This window comes from Acomys minous (assembly GCF_964271855.1).
Source record: "Acomys minous genome assembly, chromosome: 1".
Lineage (NCBI taxonomy): Eukaryota > Metazoa > Chordata > Mammalia > Rodentia > Muridae > Acomys > Acomys minous.
Genome location: NC_140483.1, coordinates 65,787,127 through 65,812,630, shown reverse-complemented (window position 1 = coordinate 65,812,630; position 25,504 = coordinate 65,787,127). Strand labels below are relative to the sequence as shown.

The following is a 25,504-nucleotide window of genomic DNA, read 5'->3' as shown; positions in this document are numbered from 1 at the left end:
CTGAATGTATTTTTGTGCACAGTATGCATGCATTGTCCATGAAGGCTAGAAAAGGAGTGTCAGATACCCTGGAACTTGAGTTACAGATGACCATGTGAGATCTGGGAACCAAACCTGGATACTCAGAAAGAGAAGTCAGTATGCTTAAGGACTAAAATATCTCTAGAATGTCACATCTAGTTTTATGTGAGTTCTAGAGAACAAATCCAGTTCCCCACGCTTGGGTGGCAAGGATTATATAACTCAGCCACTTCTCTTATCCCAAATTCCAACATATTTTCAAGTGGATTTGTGTATTATCATTGGTAATGCATGGTAATATTGCCTGTACCATTCCAGTTTTGACATATTTTCTACCAAAGCAAGTGCTGACTTCAAGCTTGAAGCCATGGATCTACCATTACAGTTGACAAAGAGATGAGAAAGATGCCTGCCTCTGTCAACATCTTTTATCTCTACAAGTTCTGTTCACCAAAGCAGCCTGTCAACTGGGCAATTGCTCTTAACAGCAGATAAATGTGTGACTGTGTTATGAGCGCATAGAATCCACTCACCCCTGCCACTGAACACGAGCAATGTGTCCAGGTTTCTAGCCTCACATTAATCTTGCAAGAATCATTTCCTGTGCATTAACATTTGGAGTAAAGCAGACTGCCAAAGTAATCACTGAAACATGAGTTGGTGGAGCCAGGAAATGTTGGTCTCTGTCTAAAAATGCTATACTAAAGGATACCAGCTCTTTTGTAGGAATTCAAAATACTGATGTCAGCGCTGGATAAATGGCACTGATTACTGATGTATAAGCATGTGGCCCAGAGTTCAAATCCTTTCAAACCCAGTGAAGAGTTGGTTATGTATGGCAGCCTACCTGCAATTTCAGCAATCATAGATATGGTAGGTGGGCTTGGGGACCCTGCTATTATTCCTGCCACAGAAAATGAGGAAAGGAGTCCCCAGAGCAAGCTGGATAGCAAAAATAATCATATTGATGAGAGACCCTGACATCATAAATAAGATAGAAATTTGATTGACGATGATTCCTGACACCAATGTTAGGCCTTTCCATATGTATACACACACACACACACACACACACACACACACACACACACACACACCACTTAAAACATTAATATACACACATGTATACCACATACACAGATAAGAAAAATTAAAACAAGGACAAAATTCTTAGCTGCCCTTCAGATGATGTGAATTGGAGAATAGGAAATATACATGTGTGTTCTGATTTGTGCCCATCACAGCATTTTTTTTTTCTTCTTGTAGCTATGTCATGGTGGAAGATCATTTCAAAGTTATCTTCAGTTCATAGCACTGACTGGTATGTAAAGCTAGAGCAGGTTGAAAAAAATGATAGAGGAGTTGATCCCATCAACATGTGTTGCAAACCCAAGCATTTCTAAAATAGCTTAGAATCTAGCACTATACAGAGCTTACAGTTCTTTAGGAAGTTCAATATCCTCTTTTACAATGCATAAGATGGGCATGCTTTTCCTCTACAATGACAGCAGATATGTCTTGTTATACAACTGTATAACAAGCTGTAATTAAAATGAAATCCTAGTAAATCACAAAATATGGATGATAAGAAGGAAGGTCCCAAAATAAGGTTGAGTCTCTCTCTCTCTCTCTCTCTCTCTCTCTCTCTCTCCCCTCCCTCCCTCCTTCTCTCTGTTCTTATATACTCCCTCCATCCTTTCATCTATAAAATGCTAGATTAATGTAAAAAGCAGGATATTCACTGAGAAGTGTATTTATCATTAGTGGATATGTACTGAAAGACACTGTTTGAAACGCCTGCCTTTGACAACATTCCAATCTTTAAACAGCTTTCTAGTACTCATTTTGAAAATATTTCCTTTCTTTTTTGAGATTATAATATAATCACATTTTTAAAAACCAGACAGCAACTGTCACAGAAGACCGCAAGCAATTGAAATGCAGAGTGGCGGAGCCCAGTTCTACTGGACACATCTTCAGTATAACTCCCAAATATTAGGCTCTGAGATCATTGCAGAAGTGGGAGCAGAAAGATTCTAAGAGCCAGAGGATCGGAACATTTTCTGTGAGATTGTATCTCCTGGTAATATCAGAAGCTGAGTCCATAAAGTCTCAACAGCATGACTGGCCAGACATGAGCTGCGCAAGAACAGGAACAATAAACATGCTAACTTAGATGATAAGATAGAAAGTTCAGGAGGTTTCAACCCTACACAGAGAACTAAAGGAAACTGAGGAATACCTCTCGTATGCGTTAACATTTAAGGTGTTTCCTTTTAGTCTGAGCTCCCTGTTTCATGGGCAAGGCAAATCACACTTCAAATTGACACTGCCTAAGTTTAGTGGTGCAATAGAGTGGAATGCGGACTGGGGTTGTCTAGGAGATTCTTGGCCAGAGGAAGGCAAATAATGCGGGAGAGAAAGCAGCCAGAAAAGAGAAAATCTTGGAACCTTAGGACGAGGCCACCTAAGTCCTACTCATGTGGCACAAAGGCACAGACAATCTGCTGGTGGCCTGTATTTTATTATGACACTAAAGCGCACACACACACACACACACACACACACACACACACACACACACACGTGATCATATGGAGAACTATGTGAACTAGACAGAGCATATCTAAGAAATCCCATGCTATGCAAATGAACCCCAAAGTCCATACAATCCAAACAACTCCCCAAACCCGTGATATGTGACAGACAAATCCAAAGTATTTTGTATAATGGGTCTGTTTGGGTTGCCTTGTTTTCTCTTATATCCAGCTCTATTCCTCCCTTAGAAGTATATCTGTCTCTGATCCGTTGTTGCTTTGGCTAATATCCATGGGTCTCCATCCACCTCCTTGTTCCTGGATACAAGAATCTGGAAAGCCACTGGAAATTCTACAACTTGAGCAGAGACAGATAGTAATGTATTACTCTGACCCCCTATTTAGCCCTCTGAAGATAAATTTGGATGTCTTTGAAACTTTTTGTCCCCCTAATGAAACTAGATTTAATAAATCTCTTTCTCTGATTTTCTCCATTACTTGTGTGGGTTGTGCATGCCTTTAATCCCAGCACTTGTGAGGTAGAGGCAGGTAGATCTCTGAGCTTGAGGCCAGCCTGGTCTAAAAAGTGAGTCCAGGACAGCCAAGGCTACACAGAGAAACCTTGTCTTGAAAAACCAAAAAACAAAACCAAATCAAACAACCAAACAAAATACAAAAGAGAGAGGGGGAGGGGGGAGAGAGAGAGAGAGAGAGAGAGAGAGAGAGAGAGAGAGAGAGAGAGAGAGAGAGAGAGAATGAATGCTGACCTTGTTTTTTTTTTCAGGATATAAAGTGAATAAATAAATAAAATTTAGAAATGAATTAGATATTATTTATAATCACATGTGAAGCTCTGTGAAGATTAAAATTAGTATTGATTGGTGAAGTTAAAAAAAAAGAATTCTAAGCTAAGGCCACATCTGTGTTATGTGTGCTAATCTCTTTGCACACTGTCTTTCATGGAGCTTGTACCTGCAATGCAGAAGATTAATTTTTTATCACTTCTTTGCCTCTGGACTAAGATCAAGTGTAAAAGATTTATTTCTATAAGATCAATATACTACCCTCCAAAGAGTCATTGGCAGGACTATACATAAATTAATTGGAATTACCAAAGTTGTGAGATACTTCATTTTAGAAAGATGGCTTAATATATCAGATCATGTAAGCCCCCTCATCCTTTAGCTATTTTTCACATTTTCCCCTCAGAATATCACTTATTACCTAAGACATCTGTGAGGATTCATGTCAAGGAGAATTAGACTCACAAGAAAAAGGAACCCAGTGATGCAGTAACTCCTGCTTAAACCAGAGTTTATATATCAGGACACCAAAGCTTTCGCTGGATCGCAGTTAAACTGGCAAATTGATACAAATTACACACTCTTTTCATGGCCCAGAGAATATTTAAAATAGGATTATGGATTTGCCATCAACTCAAACAATGAGGGAAACTGGACTGTGAGAGAGTAAACCTGGGCCGATGGCATTTATAAATAACGACAATGACACAGCAAGTGCACATTACAGGCCTAAGGGGATTTGCTTCTTTTGGAAGTTGGTGATAGGACTCATTCAAGTTAATTCTGAAGAAACCTTTTAAGAGAGGTGAGTGGTGACCTTTTTGTTTGGAAGATTTTCTTTTTTATTACGGTGTTAAGAGCAGGAGCCATGAAATGGCTGACTTTCCTGTCATAAACATGGCTCATAACATTGTAAGGAAAGCTTGACAAAATCCCTTTAAAAGTTCCATTGCAAAAAGGCTTTGTGAACATGAAACAAACGTTGGGTAAAAGAGAAAGAGAACAGGCAACAATGGAAGCTACAATGAACGACCGTCAGTATCTTAACTGACTTCCATATGTTTTCTGAATCTTATTTTTTTATTCTCTTTGTTTTTATTATATTACAAAGTAGAAGTTTCCCCTGTGGCATTTTTATCTGCCCTGAGTTTTTGGTGACAAGACATGTAACTCCTCCTCTGCTGACTCTAGTGTCCCCACTCCAGTTTTCATATCACACGTTCTATCACGCTTCCCACCTCAGTCCTTTAAAGCATCTTTCTTCCGCTCTCAGTGCTGCCCGTCTACTTTCCTTGTTTCTATACATGCTCACTTTCACACTGATATACATCTTTTAAAAGTAGAAGCTCACATACACGTATAGAAGGGAAATGCAATGTTTGTCTATCTGAGTCATGGTTATCTCCCTTAGTATGGCTTCCATTTCCATATATTTTCCTGCAAATTTCAGTTTCCTTCCCAGATAGATAAAATCCCATTGTATACACTTACCACATGAGCCAGGATTGGATCAAAGTTATTACCAACTTTACAATACATATCCCCTCTTCTGCTACAATAAAGAAACAGAAATGCAAGCATTTTTCTCTGTAGACTTCAGCACAGGAACCCCAGAGAATGCTCGCACTGACTCATGCTTATGATAAGTCACAGATGTGGTGAAATAGTCAAGGCAGTAAGATTAAAATTGTCAATGAGCAAGGTAAAGGTTATATTTATTTTAAAACTCAATTAAAGTACCAGTGACTTTACTAATACAAGCCAATTTATGACCCCACAAGCTTCATGGTGTCAGCTCCGTGAATGAGCGCTTACATAATAATAGAAACTAACTTCTTCCGAAGAATTAAAGAAGAAATCACATTTGCCAGCTTCAGGCTACCTTGATTCTTGTAGTACCCTGATGAGTATTTTTTTTTTTCACAACACAAATGCCACATATGCAGGCATGGATAATGGAAGCCAGTCACTCAGAAAATGATGACACTGAATATAAGATTTATCTCCTAGGTACTTTTTTTTAGTGCAAAATCAAAACCCATCTGTCTTAACTAGGATCTCTTTTGCTTCAAGAAGATACTATGGAGATGCAGAGCTGGGTGAAGGGAGGCTGAGGAGGAGGAGGAGGAGGCGGAGGCGGAGGCGGAGGCGGAGGCAGAGGCAGAGGCAGAGGCAGAGGCAAAGGCAGAGCCAGGAGGAGCCTGGGACACACAGAGCAGCCCTCGACTAGCGCATGGAAGGACAGGAGCCATGCGTCACCTGCCTGCCCGCCTGAGTCCCTGGCAGCCGCACTAGCGGGAAAGCCAACGCCAAGTCAGGTTCTGCCCAACCTCAGCGAAGGCTGGCCCTTTGGAAAGGCTCCTTAAACAGCGGGGGAGCAGGCTGGCCACCACGACCGAGAACTCCATATCTGCTACTGTGGAGTAGCCCAAGTGGGCCAAGGATGCCAAGAAGTCCACGGACCACCCCAAGTATTCAGACATGATCGTGGCTGCCATCCAGGCAGAGAAGAACCGTGCCGGCTCCTCACACCAGTCCATCCAAAAGTATATCAAGAGTGGTGATATATCAAGTATATCAAGGTTGGTGAGAATGTCGACTCACAGATCAAGTTCCATCAAGCGCCTGGTGACTACTGGTGTCCTCAAGCAAATCAAAGGGCTGGGTGCCTCTGGCTCCTTCAGGTTGGCCAACGGCAATGAGCTCAAGAGGTCAGTGGCTTTCAGGAAGACCAAGAAGGACGTCAAGAAAGCGGCCACTCCAAAGAAGGCAGCCAAGCCAAAGAAGGCTGCCTCCAAAGCCCCAAGAAAGAAACCCAAAGCAACCCCAGTCAAGAAGACCTAGAAGAAGTCAGCTGCCCTGCCCAAGAAAGCCAAAAAGCCTAAGATTGTCAAAGCCAAGAGAGTGAAGATATCCAAATCCAAGAAGACTAAGCCCGTGAAGCGCAAAGCCAAGTCCACTGCCAAGAAGGCCAGCAAGAAGTGACCATGGAGGTTTTGTTTGTGGACACTCCTTCCTCCTGTTTTCTGCAAATACATTGCTCTTTTGATCTCTCGATCTCATCTGCACCCCTTTGCCCATTCTATTCTGACTTTTTATAAAAAGGACCAGAGTTTGGATTCAAAAAAAAAAAAAAAGAAAAAAGAAAAAAAAAAAGACAGAAAGAAAAGATACTATGACCAAAAGCAACTTGTGGGCAATGAGAAAGGAAAAATTCTAGTTGAATAGTGATGTCTCTGCATGTGAAGTTAATCAAGAATAAATTGTGCTGGCTAGATTTATGTCAGCTTGACACGATCTAGAGTAATTTTGAAAGAGGGGGCTTCAATTGAGAAAATGCCCCCACAAGATTGGACTGTGGGAAAGGTTGTGGAGCATTTTCTTTATTGATGATTAACATGGGTAGGCCCAGTTCACTGTGAGTGGGGAGATGCCTAGGCTCGTGGTCCTGGGAATAATAAGAACTCAAGGTGAGAAAGCCATGAGAATCAAAGCAAGTAGGAATCTTACCTCCATGACCTCTGTATCAGTTCCTTCTCCCAAGTTCTGGCATCCAAGATTATGCCTTGACTTTTCTGAATGATGAACTACAAGCTACAGGTTGAAATAAACCCTTTTTTCCCCAAGTCACTTTTGGTTGTGGTATTTAATCATAGCAAAAGCAATGATAAGGAAAGGGCAATCCTAGGCTTTCAAGAATCTTTATCAGGTCCTAGAGCAGGCAAGTACCAAGATAGCCAATAAGTAGACTTTACTGATGAAAGACTACCTCCCCCCACCAAAAAAAAAAAAACCCCAGTTTGTATTAAGGACACATGTATGATGCAGGAGAAACCTATCTCTGCGATAATAGCAGGAAATTGATTCAATGCCTTCAGAACTCTTTGCTTTTCAACCTATCAAGCTTGCTTTCCCAGGTGATGTTAGTGTTCGTGGGCACTCAGGAGTGCATATGTATAACTCAGGGAGAGTAGAGGCTCAATCTAAGATCAACCTCTTAGTGAGATCACTTAATAAGTGCAGCCAGATATTTCCATGTTGAGCTTCTGAATATTTTCCTTCCCAAACACTAAGATAGGCTATGTTACTGCTAGCTTTGAGTTCCCATATACTAAATGATTCATGTTTAGAAACACATGATATTGAAAATCGATGTGACATACAGAAGTAGCTAACTTCTCTCAATGAGTGAAAATAAGAAAATGCCTTTCTAGCTGTGTAACAGCTTCTTTAAAGCCTCAGTCAGTTTTGTTTAACACAGTGAATGCAGAGCTCATGAGCTATTGAGCTTCATACTTCATAATCTTACACTTCATAAACTGATGAAGGTGGGGTCTAAGATGTGCCTTCTAGCAAATTTGCTGAGTCCAACCAGAAAAATTCACTTTAGGAGTCAGAGCATCTTCCTATGTCAAGTTTTAAACTGGGAGATACTTACTAAGAAAGGTGTGCTAACTAGTTTTATTTCATCTTGATACAAGCTACAGTCATTTTGGAAGTGGGAAATTCAATTGAGAAAGTAAAGTTTCCAGACTGGCCTGTAGACAAGTCTCTGGTTTATTTTCTTGACTACTGGAGTGAGACGACACACTACACTGTGATGAATGCCACCTCTGAGCTAGTGAAAAATGTTTATTTTAGCTTAACCTTGTATTATTTCATCTAAGGGAGTCAAGACAGGATCCCAAGGCAGGAACATGGAAGCGGAACTGATGCAGAGGCCATACCGTAGTGCTGCTTACTGCTTTGTTCATCCTTCTTTCTTATGATGAAATAAACCCTTTCCTTTGCAAATTGCTTTCAGTTACCATATTTATCACAGCAATAGTAACCCAAACTAAGACATGAAGAGTATGGACACAACATAGTATTGAGACTACTGTGAATATAAGCAAATAAACTTTCTCTGTAAATAACAAAAGCAAACACTTTGATTCAGACTGACTTGCTTTTTCAAATAATCTGACAAGCTTCTTTCATATTGTTACTATAGTGTTCATAAGCACTAGCATATGGAAGCATATAACAAATAAAGAGGCAGTATTGGGCTTGATATTACAGCTTAACATCTGCTCTTTCAGTTCAAGCAGACTTCTATGCTATAGTATGTCATCATAGTGTCCTATTTTGTCATCACAGTATCTTACTGTGCTGTTACAGTACCCATTGTTCCAATAAAGTACCCTACTGTGCCATCACAGTGCCATGTTGTACAATTACAGAGCTCTATTATGCTATCAAAATGCCATATTCTGCTACCACATGTTGTGTTATGCTAAAGAATGTCTTGTTGCACCATCGTACTCTATTGTGCCATCACTATGTCATATTTCTTTTGTCCTCATAGAGTCCTATTGAACCATCAGAATTCCCTATTATACAGCAGAGTTCCCTATTGTGCGATCATAATGTTTGTTTGTGATGTCACAGAATCTTATTATGTCATTACAGCGTTCTAACGTGTCATCACAGTTCTCTATTGTGACATCACACTGCCCTAACATGACATGCCCTATTGAGACATGAAAGTGTCTTATTGTGAAATAACATAGCATTATTGTGACTACATCATACCCTACTGTGATATAATAGTGCACACCGTGCTATCACATTGCCCTGGTACGCATCACAATGATCAGTTCTTTCATCACAATGCCATAATGTGTCACGATAATGCCCTAATGTAACATAATGTTCTTATGTGCCAACAGAATCCCTAATTTGCCATCATATTGACTTATTGTGCCATCACAGTACCTTGCAACAGTATCACAATGCTCTGTTGTGCCAAAGAGCCTCTTGTTCATGTGCCCTTTGTTTTGTTACAGTGCCATATTCTATTGTGCTATCCCTGTGCTCTACTGTGCTATCACAGTGCCCAATTCTACTATCATGCTTCTCTCTTGTGCCACTATTAACACCATTAGTGACATCAAATTAACATGTTGTGTGATAACAGTGTCCTTTTATGGCATAATGATGTCCTATTGTGTAAATATAGTGAACATAGAATATTCATCAAAGTGTTCTATTATGTCATCACCTTAGTGTGACATCAAATTAACATGTTGTATGATAACAGTGTCCTTTTATGGCATAATAATGTCCTATTGTGTAAATATAGTGAACATAGAATATTCATCAAAGTGTTCTAGTATGTCATCACAGTACCCTATTGTGTCATGATAATATGCCTTATTGTGACATCAAAGTGCCTTACTCTAATAGTACAATGCTCTACTGTGTTAAAAGAGTCTCCCATTTTACAACCGCATTGCCTTCATATACCAACAAAGTTCTCAGTTGTGATATTACCAGGTTCTAATGTTCCAAAGAGTTACCTGGTATACCAAGAATAAGCTCTGTTTTTCCAGCACAGTGCCATATGTTAACATCATAATACACTATTGTACCATTAGAGTCATCTCTTCTGTTAGCACAATACCAACAATGTCATTATACTGCTCTACTGAGTTATTACAGTGCCCTAGGAGGCATCACAGGGGAATGTAGTATCATAATGCTATCCTATTGTATATTCACAATGCCCTTTTGTAATATAATAGTTTACAACTGTCTTATCATAGTATTTTATTGTGATACCAAAGTGCCATTTGTATCATTGTCCCATTGTGTCATGGCATTGCTCTATAAAGAGATCAAAATGGATCTTACAGACTGCCTTCCCCAGCCTCCTCAACCCACCTCATTACTATGACCCATCCACCAACTGAGGCAGACACACACCTGATCAACCATAGGCCACATCTGCCAGAAGACCAAGAGGGTTGCCTATGGGCCTTCTCCATGCTCTTTGTTCCCACAGAACCAATCCTCAGGATCACCCCTAACACTGAAACCCAACAACAGCTGCAGCCTTCCCTTCCCCCTTTCCATACCTCCTGTGGATCCCACAGATGATCCTCTCTGGCCTCCTATCCCCCCTTGTGACTATGATTCATCTACCAACTCCTGCATACATGTCCTGCTAAACAACAGGCCACTCCTGCCAGATAACCAGGTGAGCTGCCTATAGAATCCTATAGAGTGCCCACAGAACGCCAACAGGAACAACAGAGGCAAGTGTCACCAACAGAATATAAGAGATAGAAGATGAGTTCTCTTTCAATATTGAAGATATGATAAAAGAGATGTTAAGGCAAAAGAAAATGTTAAATCTGAAAAATTCCTGAAAAAAATCATTAGGAAATCTGGAACATTTGAAAAAGACAAAAGCTAAGAAGAATAAGAATAGTGGAAGGAGAAGAATCCCAGATCATGGGCTCAGGAAATATTTTTAACAAAATTCTAGAAGAAAAATTCCCTAACCTAAGTAGGAGATGCCAATAAAGGTAAAAGAAGCATACAGAATACCAAATAGGAGCAGAAATGAAAGTCCCATTTCCACAAAATAATTAAAAATCTAAACATAGAGAAAAAAGAAAGAATATTAAAAGCCTCAAGGGAAAAGATCAGGAAACATAAAGACAGACTTATTAAAATTAAATCTGATTTTTCAATGAAGATTCTAAAAGCCAAATAGCTTGGATCGTTGTGCTAGAGACTCTTAGAGACCTTGGATGCTAGTCCAGACTATTACACTCAGCAATACTTTCAATTAACAAAGATAGAGAAAATGAGATATTCCATGATAAAATAAATTTAAGCAATATATATCTATAAACCTGGCCATATAAAAGGTGCTAGAAGAAAAAAAAATCTGAGCCAAGGAAGTTAAGTACACTGATAAAAACACACATGAAAAATAAACTCACACTAGCAAAACCAAAATAAAACACACACACACACACACACACACCAACAAAATAAGAATTAACAATCATAGATCATTGATAACTCTCAAAGTGAATGGTATCAACTCCCCATTAAAAAGACACAGATGAACAGAATGGATATGAAAACATAAATCATACTGTTGCATCCAAGAAAGATACCTCAACATCAAGGATAGATATTAGCTTAGGATAAAGGGTTAGAAAAAGTATCCCAAGCAATTGGATCTATGAAGCAAGATGATGTAGCTGTTTTAATATATAACAAAATAGACTTCACATCAAAAGTAATCAAAATAGATATGGAAGGACATACTCATTAAAAAATGACCTCATAAATTCCATGAGGGAATGGTTATTACTGATAAACACTTTTAGCAAAGTGGTTGAATACAAGATTAACCCAATAAAATCAGTACCCCATCTATACACAAATTACAAATAGAGTAAGGAAAAAACAGAAACAACACTCTTCACAATAACCACAAATAATATCTTGCTGTAACTAACCAAGCAAGTGGAAGCCCTATATAGTTAAATTTGAAGAATCAGAAAAAAAAATTGACAAAGATAACTGAAGATAAAAATACCCCCATGCTCAGGTATTGGTAGGCTAAACATAGTAAAAATTTCCATCTTAACCCCAAAAATCTTCAGATCCAATGTATTCATTATCAAAATTCCAGTACAATTATTTAAGACGTTAAAAAGGCCAATTCTCCATTTCATATGGAAAAACAAAATAAAACAATCCAGGATAACAAAAAGGATCCTGAAGAATGAAGGAACTGATTTCCTAATTCAAGTTATACTACAGATATATAGGAGGAAAAACTGCATGGCATTGGCACAAAAAACAAGCAGGTTGATAAATGTTATTGCACTGAAGACTCCGGCATAAATCCACACACCTATGGACACCTGATATTTGATAGAGAAGCCATAGATACACACAAGAAAAAAGACACAATCTTCAAGAAATGGTGCTGGTTAAATTGGATGTCTGCATGTAGACATCTCCAAATAGATCCATGTCCATCACCATGTAAAACATCCAAGTGCAAGTGATTCAAAGATCTCAACTTAAAATTAGACACCTTGAACCTCATAAAAGAGAAAGAGGGGAATACATAGGCACAGAAGACAACTTTCTGAAAAAAACACCAATAACACATATACTAAGATCAACAGTTAACAAAATGAAAAAGCTATAAGGCAAAATGCACCATTATTGTAGAAAGCAGAACCTACAGAATGGTAAAATATTTTTACCAATTCCAAAATCAGCAGAACCACAAAGTCCAAAATATGGGGAAAAGCTCAAGAAAGTAGATATAAAAAAAATCAAATAATCCAGTTAAAAAGAGTAGAGATCTAAACAGATTGTTTCCAACAGAAGAATCTCAAATGTCTGAGAAACACTTAATGATGTGTCCAACATCTTTAGCCATCAGGGAAATGTAAATAAAAATGACTCTACGATTTCATCTCATATCTCTCAGAATGGCTAAGGTCAATAACAAAAGTGACAGTTTATGTTGGTGAGGATGTGGAATAGGGCAACACTCCTCCATTGCTGATGGGAGTGCAAACTTGTTCATCCATTACTGAAATCAACATGGCGATTCTTCCAGAAAATTGGGACCAATCTACTTGACGATTCAGTTATACTACTCTTACTTTAACCCAAAAGGATGTGTTAACCTACCATAAGTGTGCTTGCTCAACTATGTAATTGCAGCTTTGTTCATAATAGCCAGAGACTGGAAACAACCTAAATGGCCTTCAGTTGAAGAATGGAGAAAGAATATACAGATTTACACAATGAAGTATTAATCAGATGGTTTTTTTTTTTTAAAAAAAGCATCATGAAATTTGAATGCAAATAAGTGCAACTAGGTAAACTCATCCCGAATGAGGTAACACAGACCAAAAAGGTAACTATGATATATAATCACTTCTTTGTGGTTATATTCACTTATAAGTGGACATCTGTTAGGTAAATGGTAACTATAGACCTAGACCTAGTCTAGTCAATAGACCTAGAGTGGTTTGGTATAGAAGAAGTGACGGGCAAAATGTATGGATCTCCCTGGGAAGGGGAAATAGAATAGATTTTTTGAGTAGATGGGGAGCAGATTGGGATGGGAACATAACTAGGTGGGGGAAGGGATAGAGGGAGAGAAAGCATGGAAAGACAATTGGAATTGGGTGAAATTAGGGGATAGCATGTAAACCTAGTGTACTAGAAACTTCCTGAAATCTATGAAAGTGACCTTAATGAGAACTTCTAGTAATGGAGAATACAAAGTCTGTGCTGGACATATTTTTTTAGGCAACCAAGGCTTCCAGTGGTAAAACTGAGTTGCATTCAGTTGAGCTGTTGGCTGAGGGTCCTGTGGAGATTTCTAAATAGCCCAGGCTGATGCTAGGATAGAAAGTTGCTCTCCAAAAGCTGACAGCAGGGCCCATTGGCAAGGACAACATCCATGCAGCTAATTGACCATATAGAGGTTGAGCTGATACCAACATGAAACTTTCTGTGTTCTAATCTCTTTGGTGTGGGAAGATATCTGTAGGCTATGGAAAGAGAAACCTGGACACCTTGCCTTCACAGTGTTATATTGTTGTCTCATAGTGGTGTATTGTTACAACAAATGACTTTATTGTAAAATTACAGTGGTGTCAGTGACATCATTATGCTATGTTGTGCCATAATCATGTTACATTGTGCCATAAATTGCCCTATTATTCTATCAACATGCCTAAATTTGTATCACAATGCCTTATATTACTGGCTTAGTATTCTTTTGCCATCACAGTGGTCACCTGTGTTATAATAGTGGACTATTATGCAAAGACATTGCCCTATTATGGAATCAGAATAGCCTAGTACACCTACACTGTGCTGTATTATGACATGACAGTGCCTGTCTAAATTACTTTTCTGTTGGTGTGAAAACACAACATGACCAAGGCAACTTACAAAATTCAGCATTTAATTTGTCAGCTTGCTTACAGCTTCAGAGGATGTCTATGCTCGTCATGGCAGAGAACATGGCAACAGGAAGGCAGACACGATCCTGAATCACTATCTGAGAGCCTACTTATAGCAACAACAAGCATGGTCCAGGAAGATATGAAGACTGAAAGAGACGGGCGTTGGTGGCGCACTCCTTTAATCCCAGCACTCGGGAGGCAGAGGCAGGCGGATCGATGTGAGTTTGAGGCCAGCCTGGTCTACAAAACAAGTCCAGGACAGCCAAGGCTACACAGAGAAACCCTGTCTCGGAAAAACCAAAAAAAAAAAAAAAAAAAAAGACAGACAGACACAGACACAGAAACAGGAAGAAAGAGAGGAAACACAATGGCATATGTTTCTGAAATCTCAAAGCATACCTTCAGTGACACACTTTCTCCCAAAAGGTCACACCATCTATTCATGGCAAAAAAAAAAATGCCCACCAACTAGGGACCAAGAATTCAAATAAAATTTGTAGGCTCCATCCTCATTCCAACAACCAAAGTGCCTTATTGTGCAAACATATTACTCTATAATTTCAGGAAAGTGTCCTAGTATGCCTTCATAGAGACCACAAATGTAAAAATATTACCCAATGATATGAAGATTGACACCTATAATTCCAAATTCTATTTTACCAACCAAATGTCCTAATTCGTTATCACCATCCAATATTGAGAGATAATAATGTTCTATATTACCATGATAGTGCTTAATTAAAAAGCCACAGTGCCTTATCAAATAACATCCACTCCAAGCCTTCTGGATGGCAAACAGGTATGCTCATCATTTCCATTCAAGAAGAAAGTCTTGAGTTTAAGAATTCTGGTTTCTATCTATAAGCAAGAGAGCATTGTGTTATTCTACAGTGACACTGTTATTCACTGGAACATGGTGATGTGAAAATAGGATACTGTGTTGACACAATAGGGCACTTGAAATGACAAACTAAGTCACTTATATTCAAGGATACTTTGATGCCACCATGGGGCACAGAGAAGATGCAGGTGGACAGTCTGATGACAAAATACAGCACACTGTTAAAACAATAGGGCACTGTTATATCACATGACACTTTGGTGTTATAATAAGGCACTGTAATGACATAATAAGACACTGTGATGACACAATAGGGCATTGCTGAGATGTCATAATAGGGCAATTTGTATGTTTTTTAAGATATTGTCCTAAAACTCGCCAGGTTTAATGTGAGTCTCAGTCCACAGAACCTATCCTTATGAAAGAGATCCCACATACTTTACAAAAAAGCTTTGCTAATATATATGCTTATTAGAAACCACTCCTCCCTGGCTGGGCATGGGGGTACACAATTTTAATCCCAGCACTCTTGTGGCAGAGGCAGGAGGATCTCTGTGAGTTCGAGATTATCCTTATCTACAAATTGAGTCCAGGAGAGCCAGGGCCCCACAGAGAAACCCTGTCTCGAAAACAAACAAATAAACAAAACAGAAAAAGAAAATAAAAGAAACCACACCTCCCTACACCCTTATTCTGAGCATTGTTTTTCAGCCAATAGATTTCATTCTTGTGGAAGAGGTTACAGGTTTTTTGCAAGAGGTGTGTACTTTGCAGAGGAGTTTTGATGTAGCCATGTCCTAAGATTTATTGTGATAAAACTTGTACATTAAGTGTGTAACAAATAAGCTGCCTGTGTCAGACTCCAAATTTGAACCAGAATTGCTAAGTTGTACTATGTTTCCTTCTTGCCTTTAGTGGTTTATTTATCTGCCAGCAGTTGAACTTGCAGGGACCCTACCACTATTTTTAGTTACAGCACCTAATTATGTTAACACAGTTCCTGGTTTTGTCAGAATTGTGGCATATTATGTCACAATAGTTCTGTTAGGTACCATAACATCACATTTCTGTGACATCACAGTGTTGTAGTGTGATTTATCAATGCCCTATAGTACCATAACATTGCCCTATTGTGATATCAAAGTCTTTTATTAACTTATCAGTGACCTATTTACCATCACAGTGTCATATTGTAGCCTAGCAATTTTCTATAGTGTCATCACAGCGCCCTCTTTCATTCAACACACCATCCTACTGTATTGTAACAGTGTCTTATTGCGATATTTCAGTGTCCTAATATTATATAGCACTGCCATATTGCATTAGCACAGTGTTCTATTATATCATCACAGTGTCCTGTTGTGACATCACGGTTTTATTGAGATACAAATATGCTCTATTGTGTCAGCACACTTTATTCTTAAAACAGTGCCCTATTGTGACATCATTGTGTCCTTACAGTGTAATGCTGTACCTTCACAGACCCTATTTGAACATAACAGTTTTCATGTGTGACACCATAGATCCCCATTGGTCCATCGCATTACCCTGAGGAAACATCACGGTGACCTGTTGTGTCACCACATTGCTCTCTTTTTTATCCTGGTATTGCAGGAATGCTGTTTGTCATTGGTGTTTAATTCAGTCATTGGTGTGACCTACTGGTCTTCACAATGCCCTATAGTGTATCATAGTTCTTTAAGTGTTATCACATCATCCTGTTTTGGGGTCAGAAGACTGTTGTTTCATCACAATAACAATTGTGCCATCACAGTCCCCTAATATGGCATAAAATGCTGAATAACTCCATCATAGAGTTGTGATGTGCCATAACAATCTCCTATTTTACCTTTACACTGCACTTTTGTTCCATTACCTCTCCTACTTCACCATCACAGTGATGTATTATTTAATCACAATGGTATATTGTGTTGACAAAATAGAACAGAGCACTCTTAGGTCACAATCATACATATGATGGCACTATAGAGCACTCTTTTGACACAATAAGGCACTGATCTATCACAAAATGACAATGTGCTGTCACAATAGGGCATTGTGATGACACAGTAGGCCTAGTGATGATACAATAAGGCACTCTTATTTAACAAAAGGACACTAAAATATAGCAATGATTTACTGTTGTCATACAATAGAATATAGTGTTGAAGCAATAGGGCACTGCTATGACAAAATACAGTACTTTTAAGTCACAATTGGACTCTGGATGTGTGGTAGGATATTGCCATCACATGGTTCCATTATCATCACAGTACCATGTTTTGAAATCACAATGATTTTTATGTTCTAACTTTGTACCAACATATCATCACAGTGGGACATTGTGATATCACAGTGCCCTAGTGTATCATAACCGTATTCTATTGTAGCATCAGAGTACCCTATTTTCACATCATATCATCATATTGAGACATAACAGTATACTATGATGTGAACAGAGTGCCCTATTGCATCATAACAGTGCCCTTGTGTGTCATCACTGTGTCCTATTGGACATGCCTAACTCAAGCATGACAGTGTTCTGTTGTTAACAAATAGTGCCCTCTTGTGTGATCACATGATCACATTAACCTATGTTATGTTATGTCCTAGGTTATTTAAAAATTCTATTGTGTATCACAGGCTCCTATTGTGACAGTAACAGTCCCTAATTGTGTCATCACATTTTGACAATCACTGTGTCATGTTGTAGCAGAACAGTGCCCTATTTTGTCATCGCAATGTCCTATTGTATCATCATAGTGACCTACTATATTATAGCAGGACTGTACTGTGATATCATGGTGTTGTATTGTGGAAAAAAAAACTTTGCTCTATTGTGTCAACATAGTGCCCTATTGCACCATAATAGTACCCTAGTGTGAGAATATTGTATCCTAGTATTTTAAAAGAGTTACCCATTGAGACCTCAGTTTCCTATTGTGGCATAACACTGCCCTATTTTGTCATTATGGAGCAATATTGTATCATAAGTGTGTTATTGTGATATTTCAGTGTCCTAATATTATATAGCACTGCCATATTGCATTAGCACATTGTTCTATTATATCATCACAGTGTCCTGTTGGGATATCACAGTTTTATTGAGATATAAAAATGCTCTATTGTGTCAGCACACTTTACAGTACCCAAATGTGACATCATAGTGCCATAATGGTGACCTACCGTGTAAACACATTGGCCTATTATGTCATCACAATGATCAATGGTACTTCCACAGTGCTTTATTGTGTCATGACTTAATTACTTTAATATTGCTATGAAGAAAAAACATGACCAAACCAAATTACAAAAGACAGCATTTAACTTGCCAGCTTGCTTAGAATTTCAGAGGATGAGTCCATGGTCATCATTTTGGGAAGCATGACAGCCAGCAGGAAAAAAATTATCCTGGATTAGTACCTGGCAGCTTACTTGTTAAAACAACTTCTATGGGGCAGAAAGAGGGGAAGGAGGAGGAGAGGGGGAAGGGAAATTATTTAGTAATTTCATGGGTTTTTGAAACCTCAAACCAATGACAGATTCTAATCCTTTGAAAATGTTTCCAACAACTGGGAAACAATAATTCAAAATAGATCCTGTCAAATCCATCCTCAGTCAAACCACAAAACTGCCTTATTCTGTAAACCCATTACATTATCATTTCAGAAAATGCATAATTATGTCCTCATAGAGATACAATGTCAGAATATTACCCTATAAGGCCATAACTATATCCTATTATTCTAGCACAGACTTTGTTGTACCAACCAAGTGTCCTAAGTCTTTTTTATCATCACCCATGTGGTGTCATGATAGTGTCCAATTTGGCATGACAGTCCCTAAGAAATAATCAGTGTTTCCTATTGTGACATTATTGGGCCCAATTGTGACATTTTACTGTCCTATTGTTTCATCAAAGTGTACTATTTTGTCATTTTAGTGACTTACATTGTCATCATAGTGCCCTATTGTATCACCACTATATGATCACAGTGTCCTAACTGTGATCTAAATTTTGTTAAATTGAGATCCAAAATTTTCTGTTGTGTCATGAAAACTTTCTACTGTAACTGCCATAGTGTTCAATTACAATTACAATGTTCTACTGTCTTATCATAGTGCCATATTGTGAGGTAAAAGTGCCCTACATTGACAAGACAGTACCATATTGTAGCAACACAATGTCCTGTTTTGATACCACAATGTTGTTTTGTATCATAAAGGTGCCATGTTGTGTCATCACAGTGCCCTAAAATGTCACCACAGTATTCTAGCTGTATTTTCACAGTGCCCTATTTTGCCATCACAGTGTTCTATTATGAAATACAAAAGCCTTTTGTGTTATCACAATTGCCCTATTATGTCATCACAATGACCAGTTGTAATGGTCATTCCATCACACTTTGCCAGGGATCTCTTGTGCTGTAATATGGGTTATCTTAAATACCTTTCTATTGCTGTGACAGACAACATGACCAAGGCAACATAGAAAAAACAGCATTTAATTTGACAGATTGCTTACAGCTTCACAAAAATGAGCTAATGATAGTTATGGTGGGGTGTATTGTAGAAGGCAGACAAAAATGGTCCTCAACCAATACCTAAGAGCTTATTTGTTGAAACAACCATGACATAGAGATAGAAACAGAAATATCTCATATGTGTGTGGTCTCCTGAAACTTCAAAGCATACCCCTGGTGTCATTTCCTCCACAAGGTCAAGCATTATAATTCATCCAAAATATTTCTATCACTAGGAACCAATACTTTTTTAAAGTACCCATGAAGAACATTCTCAATTAAAACACCAAAATGCTTTATACTAAAGTATATTACTCTCTAACTTTTCAAAAATGCCCAACTATTCTTTTAGAGAGATTTCAAGTGACAAAATAGTTCCTTACAGTGCCATGACTGTCTTATTACTCCAAAAAGTCTTCTGTTGTACCAACCAAATGTTTTAATTTATTATCACCATCTCATGTTTCATTATACAATGTCTTAATTTACTATTACAGTGCCATAAAAATAATTACAGTGCTCTATTTTGAGATAACAGTGCACATTGTGTCATCAGTCTCCTATTGCACAAACATAGTGTTTTATTGTGTCATCACAGTATCTTATTGTGACTTCATGTATCATATTTTGAAATAACATGTCCCTATTTTGCCAAAAGGGTGCCTTATTATGTTATCAAAATTCTACATTCTGTCACAGTGTTCTACTGTATCATCAGACTACCCTTTTGTGACATTTCAATCACATACTTGGAATTTGTCTTTCTTGTAATATTACAGTCTCACACTGACAACATAGTGCTGTGTTTTGATATAACACTGTCATATTGTGATATGACATTGCCTTATTGTGTCAACATAACACCATATTATGATATCATTATGTCCTGGAATATTAAAATATTATTCTATCAGGACACAGAAGTACCTTGTTGTGTCAATACAGCACACTATTATGTCAGCACAATGTTCTATTATGTCATGACAGAATCCTAGTGTATCATCACCATTCCCTATTGTGACTTAGAAGTGAATTACTTTGACATCATAGTGCCCTATTGTATTAACACAGTTTCCCATTGTGACATCACAGCGTTAGATCATGTCTAACAGCAGCCTATTATATTAAGATAGTGTTCTATTATGTCATCACAGTGTCATAAGTTGTCATCCAAGCATCCTACTATATAATCACAATAGCCTATTGTGACATTACATTGTCAATTTGTGACTTAAAAGTGGCCAGTTTTGTCACTGCAATGTTCTACTGTGACACCACAGTGCTTATATATATATATATATATATATATATATATATATATATATATATATATATATATATAAACACAGGGTCCTATTGTTTTAACACTATGCCTTATTGCATCATAACAGTGCCCTCTTCTGTCATTACAGTGCCCTACTGTATAAAAAGAATGTCCTGTTATCACGGATCCATTGTTGGGATAGCATAGTGACTTTTTTGTTATCATTTTTGTGTATTGGGAAATAATATTACATGTATATGACATCAGGAGATCTGTTGCATCATCATAGTCTACCACTGTATCATAACTACTGTATCGTTTTACCACAGAATCTGTTTTTCCTTCAGTGGATTCTGTTGTCATCAGTGTACCTTTCTTGACATCACAGTGCCCTACTATCACATGGCAATGCCCAACAATGCCATCATAACATTGTGATATTCTATACTAATGTCCTGTTCCCCCACAGAACTCTTTTTTCCCATTGCTCTCTACTATATTACCATTGTAAGTGTCATTATAGTACCTTAGTTAGACATCATACTGTTAATTTTTTTTTACATATTATTTACCAATTTTGGTAAACACAATGTTCTATAGAGCTGCCATTGTGCAGCTGTGAACTATCAGTGCACAATTGTGTCATAGCAGTGACCTATTTGGTCAACACAGTACCCTATTACATCACAGTGTCCTACTAGAGTATCACATTACCATTTTGTGACATAACATTGCCATAGTGTATTGTGCTATTACAGTGTCCTATTATATCTAGCTGTGTCCTATTGTGATATCACAGTGTACTATTATGACATCACAGTATTATATTCTGACATACCAGTGCCTTATATGACATTACAGTACTTTGTTGTGTTATCACAGTGTCCTATTGTACCACTGTAATGTGCAGCATATAACTGCAGTTCTTTATTATAGCCACGCTTTGCCCTGTTGTGTCACTGTAGTGTTCTATTGTAAAAATTTTGTGGCCAAATGTATCCTTTCAATACCTTATTGTGACATCACAGAGTCAATTTGTGACATACAGTTGCCATGTGGGTCAACACAATGCCTTATAATGCCATTACAGTGTCCTACTATAAACTGTACCCTATTGTGTCAACACAATGCTCTATTGTGAACTTACAGTACTATATTTTATCATAACAGTATTCTATTGTGCAATCATAGAGTCCTATTGTGATCTGAAGGTGCTCAATTGTGTCACTGTCTTTATCTTATATTAAAACAATGCCCTACTGTGGAATCACAGTATCTAATTGTGACATTACATTGTCTTATTGTGTTATTACTTTGTCCTAGTGTATTATCATAGCTCTATTTTAACACCAGTGTTCTACTTTTAAATAACAGTAAGATGCCCTATTGTGTCACATGAGAGCCTGATTATGTTGTCTTATTGACCTATTCTGCCACCACAGTGATGCACTGTGACATCACAGTGCTGTATTGACACATAGAAGTTCTCTATTGTGTCAAATAAGTGCCCCTTTTTGTCATCACAGTGTAGAATTATGTTACCAAGTGTCTTACTGCATGATCTCAGAGCCACTTTATAAAATCACAGTATCCTAATATATTAAAACAGTGATCTATTTTCTTGTCACAGGGTCAGATTGTCATATAACAGTGCCCCATGTTTAATAACTCTCTAATATAACAGTACAATTTCCAATATTATAGTTTCCTACTCTCACATCACACTGGTCTATTCTTACATTACAGTGCCCAATTCGGACACCACAATGTCCTATTATGATATAGTAATTCCTTATTGTGATATCACAAAACTCTATTGTGACATCACAGTATAATTTTTGTGACATAGAAGTTGCCATTTGGTGGTGTATACTCACTTATATATGGACACTAGCCCAAGGGGCACGTCCCAAGAAAGTCTTCACTTATCATGAAAGTGAGATAGAGGGGGAGAACAACCTATTGGGACTCTCAGTGAGAAAAGTATGGAAGAATGGGGAAATAGATGGATCTAGAGGGTCCTAGAAACATATAAGAAGAACATCATGATGGGTGGATTGGGGCCCAGAAGGGTCGGCTCAAACTATTGCACTAACCAAGGACAATACAATAGTAAACATCGAACCCCTACTCTGATCTACCCAATGGAAAGGACATTCTCCACAATTATGTGGAGAACAGGGACTGACTTTGACATGAACTTTGGTGCTCCATATTTGACCACCTCCCCTTGGTGGGGAGGCCTAGTGGCATTCAAAGAAAGAATAAGCAGGATACCAAGATGAGACTTGATAGCTTATGACCATATAGTGTGGGAGGAGGTCCCGCTCGGTCACAGACCTATGGGAGGAGAATAGGGTGAAAGTAGGTGGGAGGGAGGAATGGGAGGATACAAGTAATGGAATGGCAATTGAGTTGCAATCTGAATACATTAATAAAATTTTAAAAAAGAAGTTGCCATTGCCATTTGGGTCAACACAGTGTCCTGTCATGCTACCACAATGTCCTATTATAAACTTATCATGCACTAGTATGTCAATACAAAATGCTATTGTGTTACCACAATTCATCATCACTGTATCTTACTGTATACATGTCACAGTGCCATTTTGTGATATCCAATGTCCTAGTTGGTCAAAATAGTGCCCTATTATTGCATCAGAGGTTTGAAGTGTGGCATCATATATTATATAGCCACACTGTCCTCTAGTGACATTACTATGCTTGAATGTGTCATTACAGTGCCCCATTGTGACATTATAGTGTCATTTTGTTACACATCAATTTCCTTTTGGGTCAACAAAATACCTTATTGTTCCACCATAGTTTTCTATTGTAAATTAACAGTATCTTATTGTGTTAACATAGTGTCTTGTATTATAACAATGATGAATCTTATTGAGACATAACAGTGATGTATTTTGCCATCGCACTGCCCTATTATGACAACAAGGTGTCATACTGGATTATAACAGTGTCCTATTATGCTTTAACAGTGTCATATTGTGTCAAACAAGTGTCTTACTGTATTGTATCACTGACTTATTGTGATATTTCAATGTCCTATTGTGACATAACAGTAACCTATTGTGTCACACAGTGCATTTTTTTGTGACAACAGTCTCCTAGTGTGAGATAAAAGTACACAACTGTGGCATCATGGAGCCAAAAATGTCATCACAGTTCCCTCTTATGAAATTGCAGTACCATACTGTGCTGTCATATAGTAATGTTGCCACATTGCAGTTCCTATTGTGTCCTTTTGTGTTATCACAGTGCCCAAATTTATCACCACAGTGTCATTTGGTAATGACACACTGTCATAATGTACTAAATTATTTCTTTAACTTGACATCACAGCGTTCTGCTCTGGCATCCAAATACCGTTGTGACACCAGAGTGTCATGTTGTAAAATAACAATGTTCTATTGTGTTAAAACAAGGGACTATATTGTACTTTGTCACCAGTGTTCTGCTCAAGTATCACATTTTCATTTTGGGCCATTACAGAGTTTCATTGTATTATAACAGTACTCAATTGTGACATTACTGTGTGGTATAGTGACATTACAGTGTTCTATTGTGACATAGTAGTGCATTATGTGATGTCAGAGGATCCTATGTTTTCATCACAGTGCCATATTGTGTCATCTGAGTGAAGTAATGTATTATAGTGACCTATTGTAACAGCACAGTGGCCTCTTGTGACATTCCTATACTCAAATATCTCATTTCAGTCCCCTACTATGGCATCTCAGTGTAGTTATGTACATATCAATGCCTTGTTGAGTCATGACAGTAACTAACCATGCCATCACAGTGTCATATTATAATATAATAGTGACATGTCATGTCAACTCAATGTCCTACTCTAATATAATAGTGACTTATTGTAATATTTCAGTGGCCTGTTGTATTATAATAGTGCCCTACTATGTCATCACAGTTTCTTTTTTTGACATCAAGTTGCCATATTATGATATCACAGAGAGTCCTATTACCAAAGAGAAGTACCCTATTGTGTCAATACAATGTCCTTGTGACATTAGTGTCCTAACTTATATAGCAATGCCTTATTTTAACATCATATTGTTTCATTGTGGCATCACTTTACTCTATTATGCCTTTTTGCGACATCACATTGTCCTAGTGTATCTTTTTTGCCCACAGAACCCTATTTTCACATAGTGGTACTCAACTGTTATTATGGACCACTTGTTTCATCATTGTTTTCTATTAGGAAATCTCAGTGTACTATGGTAATATCAAAGTATCATTTTGTCACAGAGCAGTGCTCTAAACACAGCATCCCATTTTATCATCACAATATACTATTAAACCATCATAGTGTCATACTGTATCATCATAGTGCCATTTTGTGTCACCAGAGTGTCATTACAATGGCATTAATGTGCTCAAAGTGTCATTATCACTACCTATTGTGACATCACGATGTCATTTTGTAATTCAACAGTGTGGTATTGAGTTGATAAAGTGTTATCTTGTGCCACCATATATTCTACTGTGAGCTAGCAGTGCTCTGTTGAGTCACAATACTGCTCTTATGTGTCAATAGTGCCACACTGTGTAAGTGATTTATTTGATATTTCAGTGTTCTATTATGATTTTTCAGTGACTTATTTTGTCATTGAAGTACCCTATTTGTCATTCTGATACCTTAAAATGCAATCATGGTGTACTATTTTGTAATCATTGTGTCCT

General features: G+C 37.9%; 1 protein-coding gene and 1 pseudogene across 4 annotated transcripts in view; one reads left to right on the top strand and one right to left on the bottom strand.

Annotated features, from left to right (window-relative positions):
* The window catches only part of DPP10 (dipeptidyl peptidase like 10), a 1,517,748-nt gene that overhangs the window by 162,516 nt on the left and 1,329,728 nt on the right, over nt 1–25,504 (bottom strand). The window lies entirely within an intron of this gene.
* LOC311596882 (histone H1.0-like) lies at nt 4,259–6,346 on the top strand (annotated as a pseudogene). Its single transcript has 2 exons — nt 4,259–4,273; nt 5,789–6,346. The product of its transcript is annotated as a histone H1.0-like (transcript).